Source organism: Falco cherrug, chromosome 11 (genome assembly GCF_023634085.1).
Source record: "Falco cherrug isolate bFalChe1 chromosome 11, bFalChe1.pri, whole genome shotgun sequence".
Classification (NCBI taxonomy): Eukaryota; Metazoa; Chordata; class Aves; order Falconiformes; family Falconidae; genus Falco; species Falco cherrug.
Window position 1 is genome coordinate 25,668,820 of NC_073707.1, and position 19,335 is coordinate 25,688,154.

Sequence of the window (19,335 nt, forward strand, 5' to 3'; positions counted from 1 at the left end):
AGCTCAACAGGGTGGAGCTGAGGATTTGCACAACTTTGGCCTTAAGTGGTTTGCTCAGTCATCAGAGAACAAGTCTGCGGCCGTCAGATTGAATCTGCTAACTTAACTTGGAAGAGCAAGTAGATGTCTTGCGCAGTGTTACACTCTGTCTTGCACAGCATTACACGCTTCGGTACTGTGGTCTAACATTATAGACTTCGGTGTTAGAATTTCCGGTTTCTTCAGAGTTAAGGCTACAGGTTATGTGACAGATGAGGAGGCACTTTCCAAATCTAAATTCTGGATTTATGCTCTCAGACTTTGCTTGTTAACCTTTCAGCTCTGAAAGCACTCTATGAGCTTGGGCCACAGATGCATATATGCTAACATACAGTTTTATATAGCATAAATACATGTGAAGTGTGTTGATGTCCATTGCAATGAAGTACTAATGAACTCCATAGAACAGTGGAGCTGATTGTACTCAGCTTCATTTGGAAAAGGGATCAATGCAAATTAATTTTTTTCTCACAATAGCAGCAGGATCCCTAGGAAAGCAGAGAGGAACTGGAAAAGGGCATTTTAGAAAAGATGTTACAAAGTGATTTACAGAAGATTAAAGGATGACGTAAAATACTAGTAACCATGAAAAGCCCAGAGGCAACTCTGTAATATTTTGAAGCAGCAACATTTACTCTTGGGAAGCAAAAGAGGAAAACAGAAACAGAGGAATCAATCTGTACTTAGAGGGGGCCAGTGTAAATTCACTGCAATCAACAGTAACTTTTCCACAATGGGTCAAGCCCATATCTATAGCTATGTTGTAACTGTTGCACAGGAATCATAATGGTGCAGAAAAAGTGGGGAGCATCTGTGTAGGTCCTTTTCAAAAGTCAGAATATACTGTCCTTTGCTCTGCAGACAGGATTAGGAACAATGGATCGCATTTATCCCTTGGGATTGCCAGGTAGCTGCAGGGCTTGGGTCAGCAGGCAATAGTAAAGTCAATTAAGCACAATAAGTGATGAGGGTGAAAAGTGAGTTGGTGAAGGGAGGGGTTGAAATTTTCCCACCTGTGCAGTAACGCATTAAATCCTCTTTACATTGTTTTCCTCTCTGTTTTTTCCCCACCTTCCTCATTTTATCTCTTTTTTTAAAAAAATCTTTTTTTCAAAAGAGAGACCCAGAACACCCTCCACTCTGCATTTTCTTCAAGAAAATCCCATGCACACTATAGTTTTGTGATGTTTGGCAATACTATCGATCTTCCTGACATAATCTGTTTCAAAAATTCGTCTCCCAGGGACTGCGTTGTCCCAGGCAGCCATTTCACAGCCTCCTCAGGGCAGCTGTTGAGAGCAGCACCGTGAGTCATGGCAGCGAGATGCAATCTTGGATGAGGAAGCTGGAATTCCTCAGGCAGAGACACAAGAACGTGTTTCTCCACCCAAGAGTCAGGGGTTTGTTTGTAATTGTCCAAAGCCGCCATGACACGGGATGATTTTGGCTGTGTGCTGAGGGAGGCCGCAGCCCCCCTGCTGAGGGGGTCAGTGTACGGCCCCCCTGCCCTCCTTGTGGACAGTGCTCCCCAAAACGGCTCTGTAAACCCAGAAAAACATTTTCTCAGTGCGCACTACTTCCTTCAAGAAGTTTGGGAGTTTCCCAGGTGCTAGAAACCCTCCTTTGGGGCTGGCTCCAGCCATGACTCGTCACAGCACTCCTGCTCACGCAGGGAAAGGCCGACCTCGGTGGGGCCCGGCCGGCGGGAAGGGGAGGCGGCGCTTCCCGCCCGCCAGCGGAGCGTCCGCCGCCAGATGGCGACGTCGCCATTGCAATGAGGGGTCTCCGCCGCCTCTCCCCTGCCTGCGCTGGGTGAGCGCTGCGGGGAGGCATTTCTTTAAGTGTCACTTCTAGTCACCGTGGCCCTGTCTGACCACCCCGCGCAGCTGCTGGCCCTGCTGCCCCTCACCCGGGCCCGCGGGCTGGCGGCCGGCCCCGCCACCCCAGTCACCCCGAGCTCCCTGAGGAGATGAACATGGCCACCACCACCCGGCCAGCCCTGCTTTGCCATGAGCCGGGCCCGGCCAGCCAGGGGTAGCCCTCACAAGCCTCTGACTCCTTCAGCAGTAGGAAATGAGCACAAAATGGCTTTGGCTCACCCTCCGTGACGGTTTAGCAAGGTACAAGACCTGTTCCCTGTGTGCTGCCAGCGCCGTGCTTAGGTACGCAGGACAATTTCCTCAAAAGTGGCACTATCAGTGCTGAAGGTGTTTTTGTGGTCTTCCTAGATTATTCTAAACACACTTTAAAACCAAAAAAAATTATTAATAGTGTGGCCAGCAGTGCGGAAGTGCACACTTATACAAGGAGAGGCTTTGGAAGAATAATATGAAGGAAGAGAAAGATTTTCCACTTTATTATCTTCTAGCTAACAGATTGGCCCTATCAGGGGAAAGCAAAAATAAACCTGAAAACAACCAAACAGCGGGCATAACTGCAGTTTTGAAGAAAAATGGATACTCTTATGGGGTTGACAGAAAATCCCAAGTTCGTGGTATAGGCACATAAAGATCACCCTTATAAAAGATCAAATTCACTTTCTGGCTTCCAACTACAGATCATACTCGTGTCAGGTGCTTTCAGAGGATAATATGTATATCTTGATAGAAGTTGGGTTTTTCAGCACTTACAGATGCCTTGAAGGTTATTGTTCCTCCTGCATTTTATTCACGGTTAAAAGTATTTGGATATTCTTATTGATGGAAACAGCTGAATGCTTTTTAGAGTCCTGCTGGTTTGGCCTCATAGTAATTCATGGGAAATGCGTCACAAATTAATTATGTGTTCTGGGAAAAAATATTTCCTATCATTCCTTCTACTGGTTCTTGCCATTTAATTTCATCGGTACACCTCTTGTTGATATAGTGTGAGATACAGTAAACCTTTAAAGTCTCTTTTCCATTTATTTTTCATAAACATCTGTTAATGTCAGTTCTAATCTGCTTCCTCCTTCCACTAAATTTTATTTGATCTATATGCCATTAATGTCTTTTGCATGTTAATAACTGTTCTTGCCCTTCCTTGAAGCTTCTCCATCCCTATTTTATGGTTTGTCAAAAGGGGAGTTTAGTTGAGACAGCAGTATGAAAAACACAGAGGTGGAAAGGGCTGATGCAATGCTAAATACAGGTGGGAATGCTACACTGGATAGGGGAGGTGGTATTACCTCTGCAGTAAAACTAGCAAGCCCATATCTCAGTACCTTTAATGTCAGGTCCTACTGAGAGTAGTTCCAAATGCATGTTGAAAATTTAGGAGTGAAGAGTCATGAAAACACTGAACACCTTGGAAGACTTTACCTGCAAGGATAACTTTCAGGGCAGATCCATCTGTTTAGCTTTATGAATTTAAGGAAGATTTGATCCATTTTAAGCATCCTACAGAAACAATATGAATTTAATAATTAAGAAATCTTCAGTTTGCTGGAATAAATATAAACACATAGCTGAGGATAGTCAACTGTAGACTTACAAGAAGGTGCAAAATCCTAGCAGGAGAGTTTGCTGCCAGAACAGTTCTCTGGAGACTTTGGTGGCCATCCATCCTTGGAAGTTTAAATGTGAACTACCTAAAAATCCTGTAAATTAACAGGGTTCTGCTACATTTCCTGAGCATCTCTGTTAAGAAAAGGAACCAGAAATCTAAAAATACAGTTTATTTCTGTAAGACCAGCAAAGGCAGCCAAGCAAACGCTTCCAGGTAATAGGTGCAAAAAGGGAATGACGTGTCTCATGGAAATAATATTTAGAACAGCTGAGATTAAAAGTGACCCTGACTGAGAGACTATTCCAAGATACTGATGGTTCCTCATGCAGCCAAATTCCCTGTGAGGTTGCGACCAATGTTTAGCAGGCATAAAATGCAATTTCATTCCCACTGGATAAAAAGAACACAAACTCATACACAGTGCACAGGTGCACTGGAAACCAAAGGGGAAGGCATATTTCCACATCCAGTCAGTACTTCACTAAAATGCCCTGAAATGATAAAACTCACCCTGGGATTTTATATCCAGATGTGGATAACTGAACTAGGATCCTTGCTGATTCCCTTCCAATCCTATCTGTGTATTCATTGTGCCTTACTTGGCCTGAGGCAAAGGGTCTCAGCCTTTCTCATGGGCAATGTCCTGGACTGTGGGGGATGTACTGCTTCTCAGCACAGCCTCCCCAGGACTGCTAACTCCTTGGGCAATCCTGGGAGTTTCTTCTGTGCTGTCATCTGTTCATAGTATTTTCATTCTTTTTGGTAACACGGGAAGGAAACACCAGCAGCATAAGAGTGGGAGGGAGGCAATATCAGATAATGTCTGTTACCCCTAATTACAGCAACGCCAGACCAGAGTGTGAGCTCTGGTAATGAGCTCGTGTGGGTGGTGTGGTGCTTCTGAGGTGAAAAGTAAACCCAGTATCCTTATGGCTTATACTCACCTCTTTTATGCAACACTGGTTTGGATTAGGCCTACCCAGGTAACTTTTACACCTTCTTTTGCAAACTTTTGATCAGTGTTGCTGTGCAAAGGTCTCTCCTTGCAATTTCCACCCTTAGAAGGGCTGAATTTTAATAGGGAGGAAACTGAATCCTGTAACCCAAGCTGTGTGTGATGTGAATGAGTAAACTATGGGAAAACATGAGACACAACACCAGCTCCAATATGAGAACAAACAAACCAACCTTATATTTACCTGCCCAGTCAAACAGGACAGAGTTTAAGATTCTTTTCTTGCTACTGGCTTAGATAAACCTGACCAGACCTGACCCAAATCCCTTTGAAATGCCTGTATGTTATTGCCCAATTTCTTTAGGTTTTCCAGCATAAATGCAACTGGGTAGGTGGCTGCTGCCAGTGTAACAGTTTGTAAAGGAAATAAAAGACCCATTAATCCCTTGAAAAATCCACGTGTGTTTTGCCTTGGGGCTCTACACTCAGCATGACCTCAGTTTGCGCTCTTTATTCATACAGAAATGTTCTTGTCTTTAGCCCTGTTGCCAGGAGTTAACTTCTCTGCTGGGCTCCGCTGTCAGCCTCCTGGTAGCCCTTGCCAAGGGCACTTTCTTTGAATGTGCCTTCTGTTGGCACCCTGTCTTGGGACCTGAAGATATGCAGTGTACCAAAGGCTAGTCACATCTCCCACGATGGATTTTTTTTATAGCTGCTTCATTTTTTTTTCTTTAGTGTTATGTCTCCTAACTTAATATCTCAAAGCTGATTGTTCTAACCTACTCCTTGAATCTGATGCTCCCTTTGTGTTTTTTTCTACCATGCAGTGTTGCTATTCTGATGTTTAAAGATTTGAGGTTCAGCTTTTGATTTCATTTTGCTGTCCTGTTGCATCTTCCATCTCTGGCATTTAGTTTTGAGATGTAGTTTCCTGTGAACCTGTTGCCTCTAAGCCTTGTTCTCACTGATTCCACTCATTTGTTCCAAAGAAGTGCTTTGCATGTAAAGTCTCCGTCTGTGGACTAAAATACCTGTGCAATGCACATATGTGAGAGGTAGGGCATGGAAGGCAGCCACAGGGCTAATGTGAATAGGGCACATAAATACAGTTTGTGCTCAGAGTTTCTGCAGCCTTGGTCACTGGGGAATGGCAGTTTCACTGGCTTATGTTGGATAACTTCCAGAATGGTCCTTTTGTGGGACTGAAAATGGCACTGAGAGGTTTCTGCATAGCTCATGCAAATGCCATAAACATTTTAATACAACTAACGCATTGAGAAGACATAGCTACCATATGTTATGTCCGAGACATGGGCATTTATCCAAAATAGTAATTCTCTCAGTGCACTCATTTCTTTGGCGTGATGATGATGAGGAATTTCCTTTAACAACTATAGAGGACACCTGGGCCAGCAATGTTCTTTTAGAAAGGTTATTTCAACAATAGATAGATGTTTTCTTGTCGTTATACACAGTACAGTATCTGTTTCCAGAGTCATTGCTTTAGTAGAGAGCCATTTTATTGAAGTATTATTCATTGATAATGGTCATATTCTTGCCATGTATTGCCAAATAAATATAACAATAAATGAGCAAATATTACCTCATGTGCACATGTCTGAGAACCTACAGTCACTGAAGGTTATTGGTGCAGACAAACTGTAAAATAGCCAGATAGACCTTAATCCTGCAAAGTGCTTCACTTGCTGCAAGGGGTCTGTGTCCGCAGGAGTCCCAGCAGATGTTATTTGTCAGTGGTGCACTGCCAGCCTCTTTCACAGAGGCAGAGCTCAGATACGGTAGGAAGGAGGCTCAAAGAAGGACCACATGGTTAATATATGCCATATAATAGTAGCCACCTCTTTGAATTTCAAACATATGATCACTAATACTCTCCTGTGCCTTTCTTCTGTTCCAGGTGCATGTATGACCCATTTCTGTACCACCTAGGGATTCTGTTAGGTTGATGTCACGTTGTTAAAGTTTCCAGTGTGTAGTGGTCTGACCCTGGCTGGGTGCCAGGTGCCCGCCAAAGCTGCTCCATCACTCCCCTCCTCAGCTGGATGGGGGAGAGAAGATACAATGAAAAGCTTGTGGGTCGAGATAAGTACAGGGAGGTCACTCAGCAGTTACAGTCATGGGCAGAACAGACTTGATGTGGGGAGATTAATTTATTACCAATCAAATCAGAGTAAGATAATGAGAAATAAAACCAAATCTTAAAAACACCTTCCCCCCACCCCTCCCTTCTTCCCAGGCTTAACTTAACTCCCAATTTTCTCTCCCTCCTCCCCACCAGCAGTGTACAGGACAGGGGAATGGGGGCTGCGGTCAGTCCACCAGTTGTCCCTGCCACTCCTTCCCCCTCAGGGGGAGGGTCCTCACACTCTGCCCCAGCCCCAGTGTGGGGTCCCTCCCATGACAGACAGTCCTCGATGAACTTCTCCAATATGGGTCCTTCCCATGGGCTGCAGTTCTTCACACACTGCCCCAGCATGGGTCTCTTCCACAGGGTGCAGTCCTTCAGGAACAGACTGCTCCAGCATGGGCCCCCCACAAGTGCACAAGCCCTGCTGGCAGCCCTGCCCCAACCTGGGCTCCTCTCCCCACTGGGCCACAGGTTCTGCCAGGAGCTGCTCCAGCACAGGCTGCCTGTGGGGTCACATTGTCCTTTGGGCATCCCCCTGCCCTGGTGTGGTATCCCACAGGCTGCAGGTGGGAATCTGCTCCCCTGTGGGCTCCATGGGCTGAGGGGGACAGCCTGCCTTGCCATGGTCTTCATCACAGGCTGCTGGGGAGTCTCTGTTTTAGTGCCTGGAGCACCTCCTGCTTCACTGACCTGTGTGTCTGCAGAGCTGTTGCTCTCACATATTCTCACCCCAGTGCCTGGAGCTGGCTGGCATTGGCTCCATTGGACATGGGGGAAGCTTCTGGCATCTTAGAGAAACCACCCCTACAGCCTCCCACTACCAAAACCTTGCCACACAAACCCACTACACGTGGGAAATACATCAGAAAGAAACGTGGTTCATCTATGTTTATGTGTCTACCTGTAATACATAGATCTGGTGGTTTTGTACTTGGATAAAATAACATAAAACACTACTTAAGATCAAGGTTTCTCTCAAGAGACTGTTTCACATTGTGGCCAGTGGAGCCCAGGCTCAGCTGTGTGTTGCTGCTTGTCAAGCACCAAAAACCCTTGGGATCGCTGGCTGTGTGAGTTCAGTGTCTCCTGGCTGTGGTTCATACCTCTGCTGTGTTATGAGTTACAAAACACAGGCTCCAGGCTCCTGCGTCTTTCCCTCTCCCTTAGGTGCTATAAATATATTTTGCTCCAAGTCACAGTGCTGTCTGCAGGAGCTGCAAGCGCATTCTGTAAGTTGCTGCCCTTGCAGTTAGGAGATGTGTAAAATACATGTGTCAGAGCAGCCCTGAACATTGTTATAGGCTGTTATAATTTCCAATCTGTTGAACACACATTGTACTGTAAAATACTTTGCCAAAATGGTAGCACTTCTTTGATTTGTCTTCTATGAACAGGACGTTGAGGATGAAATGCTGCATGAACCCTTGTGTGGTGATGCTGTAAATTGTAAAGTATATTACCCCAAGTACACTACGATACCTCAGGCAGATGCGTACCTCGTTATATTGATGTGGCCTTTCTGCTCTTCCTGCCACATGAAGACGTGTTGTGTGGAGGTCACAGTTACTGCTGGGCAAGGAGGTCCCTGGGCTATGGAGGTGAACCCTGAGAGAATTTTCTTTGCTTTAACATCCTTGGTCAGAAACCAGATGAGCAAACTTCATATTTGCAAAATATTCCTCCTAATTTAAGAGCTCTTCTGACAATTTTCTGCATCATTTTTTTGGTGGTAAACTGGGCAAAGGCTCACTTAGCGTGTTAGAGAACATTTTTTCTATTGGAGACAGGAGGAGCTTGCATATTAATTAGTAAGGCAAAAGACAGACGTGTACCCCACTCGGCTGCCCCAGCCTGGATGGTAAATAACAGTGCGATAAAAAAATCCTGAGGTACAGAGGAGTTTGAGCCTAAAAGAGAGAACAGAGGGCTTCTGTTGCTCTCTGGTGTCCATATGCCCCCTGAGTGTGAAGCCTCACTTAGCCTGTCAGTGAGCTTTTCATTTGCCGTTGCAATCAGAAGACCTTCATGTTGAATGAATACACTTTACCTGCGTGCACCTATTCAGTCTTCTATTTTAGCTGCGTGGTTGCAGGGAATCTTCCTGCTATTAAGTCAATGTGCAAATGATGATTTGCAATTATATTCAAATTTTGCACTTTGAAACAAAGTCTGACTGTATTCCCTAAGTCAAGATTTCCCCCTGCTTTAGATTTGAGCTATATTTAAGCAGGGTCATCAAGCTCTTGGAGGTGGGTGTGTTTTGCTGCCCTTGCCAAGGTTGGTTGCTGGCATTCTTGATTCTGAGGTTGAAGCAGGTTCTAGAGCGCTCTGCTGACTCCATTGCTGGGGCTGTACAGATCAGCTGTGACAGGCAGACCCTGTCCAAACAAGGCAGGATCACAAAGGGGCATTGATCAGAATATGGATTGTGTAGACCTGAAATTACACAAAAGCTTATACTTCTTGAACCATATTTTCTCTCCTTTTTTGGAAGTGTCTTCCAAGCGAAGAGAAACATATTATTAATGCTGAAAAAGGGAAAGCTGGAAAGATCAAAAGGATCAAAGTATTTCAAATGGAAACACTTTTTTTATTCTTCTCCAAGAAACTAGTAAAACCAACAAATGTAGATTTTAAAAAATGTTATTAGGCTTCCACATTAGGAAAAAAATGCAATTATTTTGTCAATTACTAAATCTAATCCAAAGGATTAGAATGTAAGAAAGGGTAGTATTTTCAATTTTTTAGTTTAAAGCAGTTAAGAGAGGCCCAATTTTGCAAAATTCTGCACTCTGGTGAAGGATTTTGCTGTCAAGGGTCCCTCTGGATTTTACATATTTGTCCTAGTTTCCTTTGCAGGAATGCAGGTTTTGTATTCATAGCTTACCTCTTCTTCTAGTGCTGTCTTAAAATCTGCTATGCTGGTGATTTTAAGGTGTTCCCATTGACTTTCTAGATATTGGCACAGACCCTCATGAGGAATCAGTGAACTACACTGACTTAAACTCTTCTTCCTTGCCCAGATTTCTGCAGACTGAAGATGAGGAAGGAGAAACAGAAGCCTTACAACAGCTCCCTATCGCTGCTGTATAATCCCAATTCAAGCCTTTGGTGACTCTAGAAAAATGGCAGGAGCTCTGTTTGGCACCATTAACCTCAACTGTCAGGGTGGGTGAGCCTGCAGGAAGAAGAGGCTGTCCACCTTATTGCTTTGACCCCATAAAATGCCAGGTTAGTAGTAGTTTAATTCCAGTAAATTCAATAGAGTTACACCAGGGATCAATTTATTCTGAAGTTTTTTTGGTGCGTTCATACATAGAAGCGTCAAGTATTATTAGCAACAGAGGTTTATCTTGTGAGATAGTATTAAGAACCTGGTAGAAGTTGATTTTGTTTCATATGGGCAGAGAATACAGGAAATGCTGTTTGACTCCCTTCACAGCATGGATTAGCAAAATTAGACTTGTCTCCTTTGTGCTAACAAGCCCCAGAACAGAATGCGATCCATTAAATGAACGAAACTCCTTTCAGACACACACAGACAAAAAGCTGTGGGAAAAAAAATCCCCTAGGCTTCCAGGAGGATAGGTTACTGCAGAGTCCATATCTGTAGGGCATCTACTCTGCAGGATTTTTTGTGCACAATGACATGACTTTATGGTTTTATTTACATTTTCTGAAGAGTTCATGTGACTTGTTGCTATGGGGAATGTTGCAGTTGTCTGGGATACCCTTTTATATTTACATCACACACACGCAATTCTGCCTATATACTGACTTGATGCTGCTTGACAAATCAGTAACTAACTATGATGGGCCTGTTAATACAGTTTGAGTCAGGTTTTAATCTTGTAAAATTATTGTTGGATCTTTATTTTATTTTATTTTACCATTTGTTTGTTTTCCCTTTCTTTGAATTTTTCATGAGTAATGCCTTTGGAACCCAGACAAATCTGGAAGCTGGTAAATCCTGTTCTCTGAGGCTGCACGTAACACTACTTGCCGTAGGCAAGATTTGCAGAGAAGCTAATTTCTGTATAGGCACGCAAATAAGTGACCAGAATCTAACTCAGCCTTCAGGGACAGTCAGAGCCCTGGGTGTCAGCTGTCCCCTAGACAGGTGGTTGAGCATTTCTGGTGACAGCCCTGGGTAGGCATAGTGAACACTTGATATTTTCCCTGAAATCTTTTGAAAATCTGCCCTCAAGGCTAAACCCTGAGATGATGTAGTGGAACAGAGAGACTTCATTCATTTTCATCTAGTGGGTCTTGAATTTGGCCCAGACTAGTTTCATTTACAAATAAAGCTCAACTTTGAGTAGAAGCTAGGTGAGAACAATAAGCATGAGTTAAAATAAATTGATATTCTGAAGTCTGCTGTTTCAAAGCGTGCCTCTGTGGAAGTTTGGTTCACAGACTCTGTTCACACAGTGAGAAGCAAACAGTAATGTTTCAAAGTATTCCTGGAAATTTCCTCCCACGGCTGTCACCTTAAGCACATACCATCCTCTGCTTGGTTTTACAGAGGATTGTGCTAGGAAAGTCTTGGGTTCAGAGCTTACACCTCAGGCAGAAAGGCCTCGGGATGTAAGGAGAAAGCTGCCAGTTTTTCCTCAATAGATTCTTTTGAGCTGGAAAGATGTGTCCTTTCCATGACATTTTTCCCTCCTCACCGTCTCCTTTCTTATCCCTGCCCAGCCCCCATCTCCCCATCCTTTTAAACATTTTTAGATACCTGGCTTCCAAATTTCAGAAAGGAGCCTGACACTACAAAGCTCTAGAGCTTCATAAAATCCTCAGAGAACTGGTTGAATGCCATGAAAACATTGCTCATGTCCAAATGACGTTATTTCGGTTCTGAATGACTGTGCATTTTGACCACATTTATGTTCTTCATTATTAACTAATCTCAGATGTTCATACTAGACTACTTTTGCTCACATGCATGTTTAGCAAATGACTGTCTTTCAGAGGAACTGAATAATTAGACGTTTGTTCCCAGAAAGAGTGCTAACTGCGTGTCTTGTATTACCCATCAATTAACTAATTATTTATCACTTACCGTCCTTATTTAGGAAGTTCTAGTTATGCAGTTATCCAAGAGTGGTATCATGCAACTTGTCCCATAATTTCATAATCACATAAAATCATGAAAAGTTGTCACTAATTCTGGAAGGTGGTGCTGCTGCCTGCCCATTCTTGTCCATCATCCTACACAGTCCCTTCTTCCATCACAAGAACACACTTGCTTTTTCAGAGAAGGAGGCCAAGAAACTAATCTAGGTTAAAACTAACACTACAAAGGAAAATCCTGGCCACACAAATGCTTGAGTTGGTATGCAAAGGAGCTGGCAGCACAGGGCATGCACATGTATTTCTGGAAGAGAGGTTGACTTTGTCTTCTGGTGACCTGCCTAAACTGGCTTAAACTGATTGAGAAATGACACTGTAAAATTATTATTACCCATTCCTGAGGAGGAACTGGTGTGTAGCCAAAGCAACAAGTTTGTGAATGCCCTAGGTGGCAAAAAAGTTTTAACTTCTCCTAGATGTCGATGCTTTCTCTTGCAAGGGAAAAGAGATTCCTAAGTACGATTGTCAGGCCTGCAGCACCAGTAGTCCCCACCATAGCACTGTATGATGAATTTTCAGGTGGGATTGAGAGCATAGCATCATATAAAGACACTGGCCAGTGGTTCTCTGCCCTGAGCAGAAAAGTTGGTCTACCTCAACAGAAAAAAAGATTTAAATTAATCAAATAATTTATCGAATAATGTTTTTGTATCATGTTAAGGTTTCTGGCCAGTCCAAGTTGGGACATCCCTGTCCACAAAATGGCTTTCTGCGGGCCCACCCCTATGTCCCCAGTGCTGTCACCTGCTGCATTTCTTCATCCATTCATAATCGGGTCTAATCATACAGGCTTGCAGCCAAGTGTATGCCCCTGCAGAGAGAGGAACGCCACTGTTTTTTCAAATACAAGTTATTCAATAAAAATCAGCATGGCAGAGCATAGATACAAACCCAGCACACTTTAAGGCTCTTACAAACTATAACAAAGCACAGTGTCCAATGCATCACCCTTTCTACCTATATTTAGAAAGGCTTGCTGGCAGTTTCCCACAGTTTGGCCACAGGACTTCAGGCATTGCCCTCTGCTCCTCACTCAAAAGCGAAGCACTTATTAAATGAGGAAGAGAGTAGATAACAAATAACAACAGGGTTAATTCTTTTCATTTCTGGGTCAGGAATAGGCTGAAACATAATCAGAGGTTAAAAAAAATATTAGAAACAGCTTTATTATTAGAGGTTATTAGAAGGAAAACAGAAAACCCAGCATAGTGTCAATTACTAAACAGCCTAAAGAGGAAGAACTTTGGTGGCAATGACTGCTGATCAGCCAAGGTGCTCTTGGAACAGATAACTGCATCCTTGCATTTCACATGCAGTAAGAATTAAGATTAACCCTTGACCTGTGTATTTGCCCTATGCAGAGTGTTTTCTTCAGCTCCTGAAACACCAGGGCCCCAGTCTGTCTTGTTTTGCAGGCACAGCTCAGCTGCTAGAAGAGCTGGGCTCCCCTTCTTGGCACACCTTGTCCTCTAACTCTCCCTTTTGCTTTTCTTATTGTCTTATGGGTTGTTGAATTTTAGTTACTTATTTACTACTTCTATTCCCAGTCCTGCCCTGGAGAGTGCACACAATGAGTCTGGTCTTCTGTTTCTCTTAACTTTGGGATTAAGAAACAAAGCAGCACATCTCAACAATGCACATTGGTTTTTGACCTTGAGCAGTTAGTGAGTTTGGTTTTGCCGTCCCCTCCTCCAGCGTCTCCAGTAACATCAAGTCTCTTGAGCCCTTCGAATCTCCTCTCTGAGGTCTCTTCCTACTTTGTGTTCCCAGAACTGCTTATCATGCAGGTAAAGGGAAGCATCAGTTTACTAGAAAGGGAATTATACATTTAAAAATCACCAGTCTGACATATATTGATTTTTATTTTAGGAGGTAACATGTAAAGCATATAAATAAAATGCAGGCTTTGGTGGCTTCCTTCTAGGCTCAGGTTGCAGCCACTCCTTCGCTGATACCTGATCATAGCAATGTTCACAGACTGTGCAATGCACCTCCCTGCACCGACCTAACTGCAGACTTTCTCTAGAGATTTAATTCCTGCTGGGTGGTTCGCATCACAGCCTTGTGTGTGTGCGTGTTTTGAACTTCAGAGTAGTACAATGACACACCTCCAGCCCTCCATAGTGCTTTGCAACTGAATTAGACCCTTTCCTTCTGTGGTGTCTTCTGCCTTGTATGGCTTTCCAGACAACCTACCATGTCACTGCTGAAGTCCTTTTTGAATCTACCGTGCTAAGAGTGACTCTATGCTCCAGGCACACCTACCATATTCAGCTAGTTGTCCTGTACCATGGCCATGCATCAGCCTGAATGTGTGCTAAGGCTTGGGGATCAGAAATCTCAACATCCAGGTGTCAAGACACCTTCAGACTGCTGGGAGGCTTACAGTGCCATAGCACGAGCCCAAAAGTGGGTTCATAGAAGGGTGGTATGTACTGCTTCAGGCACATGGCCCCCTTAAGAAAATAAGATGCATTTTAAGGCCCATCAGCTGGAGGTGCCTTGAAGCTGCAGTGCTGAAGACCCTGCAAAGTCTTTAGGATTAACCCAAAGCACCTGCATCCCCACTGCAGTGGGTTAGACAGAGTTCTGTATTGTCTTTCAGCTCAGTTTCCCCCTGTAGTGCAAGGGCAATGTTAACTTCAGTTGCCCAATGACATCTGCAGGGGGATGATGATTTACAGCTGTGAATAGAGTCTTTGTGGGCATGTGGTGGGTGCTAGGGAGAATGTGTTAGGGGGATTGTTCTTGTGAGATCGGATTCCTCTTGCTGACCTCTTCTCCTCTGAGGACGGTTGAACTGCCAGCAGTGCTGCAGAGGGGGTGAGTATGTGCATTTGCCTCCATTATGAGTGTCTGCAGTTTGTGCTTAGTGGGTGCTGTGTTTGTTTGGTACCCCAGTGCAGAATGTTCTTAGCTTGAGCTAGGAGAACCCGTTTCTTCTACTTGCTGGCTGCCGTGTACTTCCATCCATACAGTTGGTGTATAAGCTAGTCTGGAAAAAACAGCTCCTTTCTGTATAAACCTGTTGTATCCTTTATTGCTCTAACTCTGCAACTAATGTTTTAATACCAAGTTAGTTGGCCCCTGCCATTTCACTTGATGTTTATGCTCAGCACCTGACTGCTCAAAAATCTTAATGCTGATCTGTATTTATTGACAATTGAGCTTTTTGTGGTGTTGTGAAAAAGTACATGCTGCTTTTGATCATGAAGGGAATTAATGCAGAAAATCAGCACTAAGTCTTCTACCTTTTGAAATCTTAAGCATGAGGCTTGCTTTTCATTTAATGTCTTATTGGAAGTTGCTATTTTTAAAAATCATAGAATAGCTTTTTGTAGTGCAACATACATCTTGGAAGGGCTTTTAAAATATCAATTCTTAGAGGATCTTCTTTTTTTAACAGAAAAACTCTTACCAGTGCTGTGTTTAAATTTACTGTGAACTGTGCTGAAGTAATACAGAGGATCAAAGGAAGTGACTTACTGCATTCTAGTCAGTGGAAGTTCACAGGTCTTGCCTGGGACCATACCTGTTTGTTACAGACTGGTCTGACGCCACATGAGGGAAGGAATGAACAGAAACAGCTTACACTAAAAAAGAAAGAAAAAATATTGTTGCTGGATATGAGAAGCTACTATATGTTGTTAAAGGTGATCACTGTGCAAACAAAACCGTCACCCCTAAATGTCTCTGATTGCAAGATAGCTTCAAAGATCCAGAGAACTTTGTGCTTGGGGTGCAAAATGAAATTTTTAGGCATTTGGCTGACAATGTAACTTAGCTAGCTAATTCTGTTGGACAACCCCTGCCAATTTTAAGAACTACCATATTGCTTTTGTAGGCTGTCTGGGCCTGTACAGGAGCAATGCATCTCTTAATGGATTCTCTTACCCTTAGTAATGTTTTCTTAGGTATTTTTATTTCTTGACTATACCAAAGAGGCAGCCCAGGAACATGGTGTAAAGCAGTGGTTTTCTGCTCTCATTCTGAGAGTGAGGCTGTATTTTAGTAATTTACCAGTAAAAGGCCATAGGGGTTTCCTGGGGAAATCTAGGTGACAAATAAAGCCTACTTTTAGGCTGAGTATTTCTGGAACATGCTTTTGAAACCTGGAGAAGTTTTTCTGAAAAAAAAATCACACTCGTACTTAGGAAGTATTTTAATCAATATTTTAGTTGACTGTTCAGACAAAGGAAAAGACAAAACAAAGGAAATTTATACCATTAAAGAAAACTATGGAGAATTGTATATCGCTACGTGAATGCTTTCAGCAGATGGTATATAGCTCAGAATGTGTTCAAAACTTATGCTATTATTTTGAAAAGTGGAAATGAGAGAAAATATCTGATGTTGTGTGAAGTTGTTAATTTGTATGACCCTTCCGTTTTCTTGTCCTCAGGACCTGAATCAAAATGTAAGATGCTGCATGGGGTTGTTGTGAGACTCTTAGGACAACTCACAAAAGCTATGGCACGGCCAGATCCGTATTCCAAGTTATCAGCGTGACCCAGATCAGTTTCAGCCTTGAGAGCTCCATGTGGCTCTGGTGCCTTGCTCCTGGGATCTGTCCTAAGAGCTGGCAGGTCCTGGTAGTCCTCCTCTCACTGTCCACTTCTTAGTTATCCAGCTGATTTATCAGGTGTGCAGCACTTCTTACTCTAGAGGTCAGTATAATGTTAAGAATGGAAATAGTGCATAGCCAATTCTTTTTCCCTGATGAGATGTTCCAGGGTGAACTCCGAATTATACTCTTTCCCATATAAGATGGAAGAGAAATTTCATACTGGGGAAATGTACTTGTAAAAGCACAACAGCCAATATGGGAAGCTCAGAGGGCGTTAAAGAAAACAATCATTGAGCCTCACTGTTGAATGGAAGTTATGAATGCACTAGTAGTAATTTTCTGAAGCCATAGACAATAACATAATGTGAGTGGGTGATGGAAGAAATTACATAGGGTGAAATTTAGAGAGCTGACAGCAGCCTATGCATCACTTAAAACCTATTTCTGAGGGCTTAATTGCAACTTAAATAGTACACAGGCCTTGTGCTCATCTTCTGTGTAGAAACAAATTCCATCTAGAATGAGCACCATGAACAGAACACGGAAAATGTAATCTGATCAGCTGCAAACCTCCTGCTTTGGGGAAGGGGTGTTCTGTACTGAGAACAGATGTGGGCAATGTAGATTTATGTTGTAGCATGCACACTATAAAGGTCTAATGCTGTGTTTCGCCATAGGATGCACTGATGTTAGTCCAAAGAGATGCCATGAGAATATCAATCTTTAAACAAATGGGAAAACTGAGTAATGAGCACACCCCAGGCACTGTGGTAATCTACTCCATTTGTGTGTGAGCTGTGTGGCTGATAACACTAAAGCAATCCCACTTAAATTGCTTCAGAGGCATTTATTTTACTTTTGGGCTGGCTTTCTGCAAATATTCAGACTTAGTAATATGAATGCTTACAAAAGTAAATTTTCAGCTTTGTTATGTGACTATATAAGAAAAATCAACTAGATGTCCCATGTGTCTTTGCTACAAAATAGTTGCAAGCTGGTTCAGTAAGAGAAGAGGAAGAGCTCTGTACAGCCTCTCTGGAAGACATCAAGCTAGCAAGCCATTTTGCATAGTGAATATTGAACACTTACTTTTTAAAAAACGTTCTGAGAATTGACTGAAAAACTATGGTGGGGATAATTAAAACTGAACTCATTGAACTCTTCCTTATCTTTACATGCTTGGATTTCTTGTAATATTTAACTTTTTCTTTGCATTTCCTGAACGTAGGAATTTAAGTTCTAAGCTAATCAATATTTCCTCGTAATTTATTTTGACATATGTACCTGATAAGCATTTTCAGCTTGAAGCCCTAACAAATGTTATTTTTGTCAGAATAGAAAAGGTAAATTGAAGTAGTCTCCTGATAGCCACTTTGAAAGTAGAAATAGAGATGAAACATTAGGACTATACTAACAGTACTCTTCAAAACACAAAGCTTGATGGATTTAACTGTGTTCTTTTTAATTGAGAAGCAACCTGCAAATCATTCCTGTTCTCTGGAAAGAGATCTGTTATTCAGATGTCTGCTACATGGTTTGCATGATTTCTATTCTGGTTCTGGGTTTGTTCACAAACCATTCACAAATTGTCTACTTTTATTATTCACAGTGTGATTGGGCATGTGGTATATTTTATGCTCTCTGGTTAATGACTGAAACATTTTGACAGAGAATAGCAAACGGTGAATGACAACTAGAAAACAACATGCAACTTGGGGCATTTGAAAAGACTTTCAAGAATATTAACAATTACAAGAACATTGCTGAAGCCTGGGTAGCCTGACCTCTATGAATGATAATGATTTGCATCTTGGCCATTTAGTTAAACACTTATTTGAGTCAGTTTGTCATTTGTCCAGCTCCGTTAAGTTTGCAAACAAAATCACTGCCTATGAATGATTGTGTCTTTTGGTCAATTCAAGCCCTGAGTTACTTGTCTAGTTCTGAAACTTGGCCACAGGAGAGCAAGTTTTCTGATTTCTGTATTAGAATGCTGAACTAAAATAGGCGCGCTTCTGTCCTCTAGGGCTGTTGGCACAGAAGCAGGTACTGTATTCTTGTTCAAAGAGTTATAAATGTGATGCTAAAGTCAGTTTCCCTGTACATTAGTATTAGAAACATCACATTTCTGAGATTAAGTAGCTAAGTTAGTCATTTAAAGATACCCTGATACTTTTATTCATGTATAAGAATTAGCCCAGTTTTATTTGATAGACCTCAATCTCTGTTTCCATGCAAAACCCATCGAGTTTCTTAACTTCTTCAGCCTGGTGATTGAAAAACAACCCTATTCCAGTTCAGTAGGTTTTGAAGTGGTGGATGGTGTGATTCTCACACAAAATATGTGCAACTTTTCTTTGCTGCAGCCTGGGATTCTTGAGCTGTATGAATGATTAAGATTTTGTAACACTGCAGGCAAAATTCTTTCCCTTGATCCATGCTGTAGATATCGTTTGCATTTTCTGTACACATGGTATTTTCATTTCCATCAATGGGAATTCCACATGCTGAATAAGGAAGAAATATTTGCATTCTGGATAAGTGCCTTATTTGGGCACTTATTAATACTTACTCACTTGGGCAAAGCTCCTACTGACTTTGATCTTGTTGGCGAGCTGCCTACTGGGTTTGAATCCCTAGATTGAAGAATTGGTAAATGGCATTTTAATGGCAAGGGTCAGCAATGATTGCCATACAATTTTTCTTGCGTTCCCCACCACAAAGCTATCATCTGAAGTAAGGCATTGCAGTTCTTTTTGGAAGATTAATAGTTCTCCTCTTGTAACAGATTTTCCACTAGCCAGAAAGCAGTACACCCACTGATGAGTTTATCATTTGAACTTTGAATCCAGTCGGGAAGTTGAGATGTAAACTCTTCCATGATGGTGATTTGTGGTATATTTCCAGTTTTCAGGGTCAGGTTATTAACCAGAGTAACAGTGATATAAGCACATGTCGTAGAGAACATGAATCAGAGGAAGAGTCTGACAAAGACCTCACTGTGCA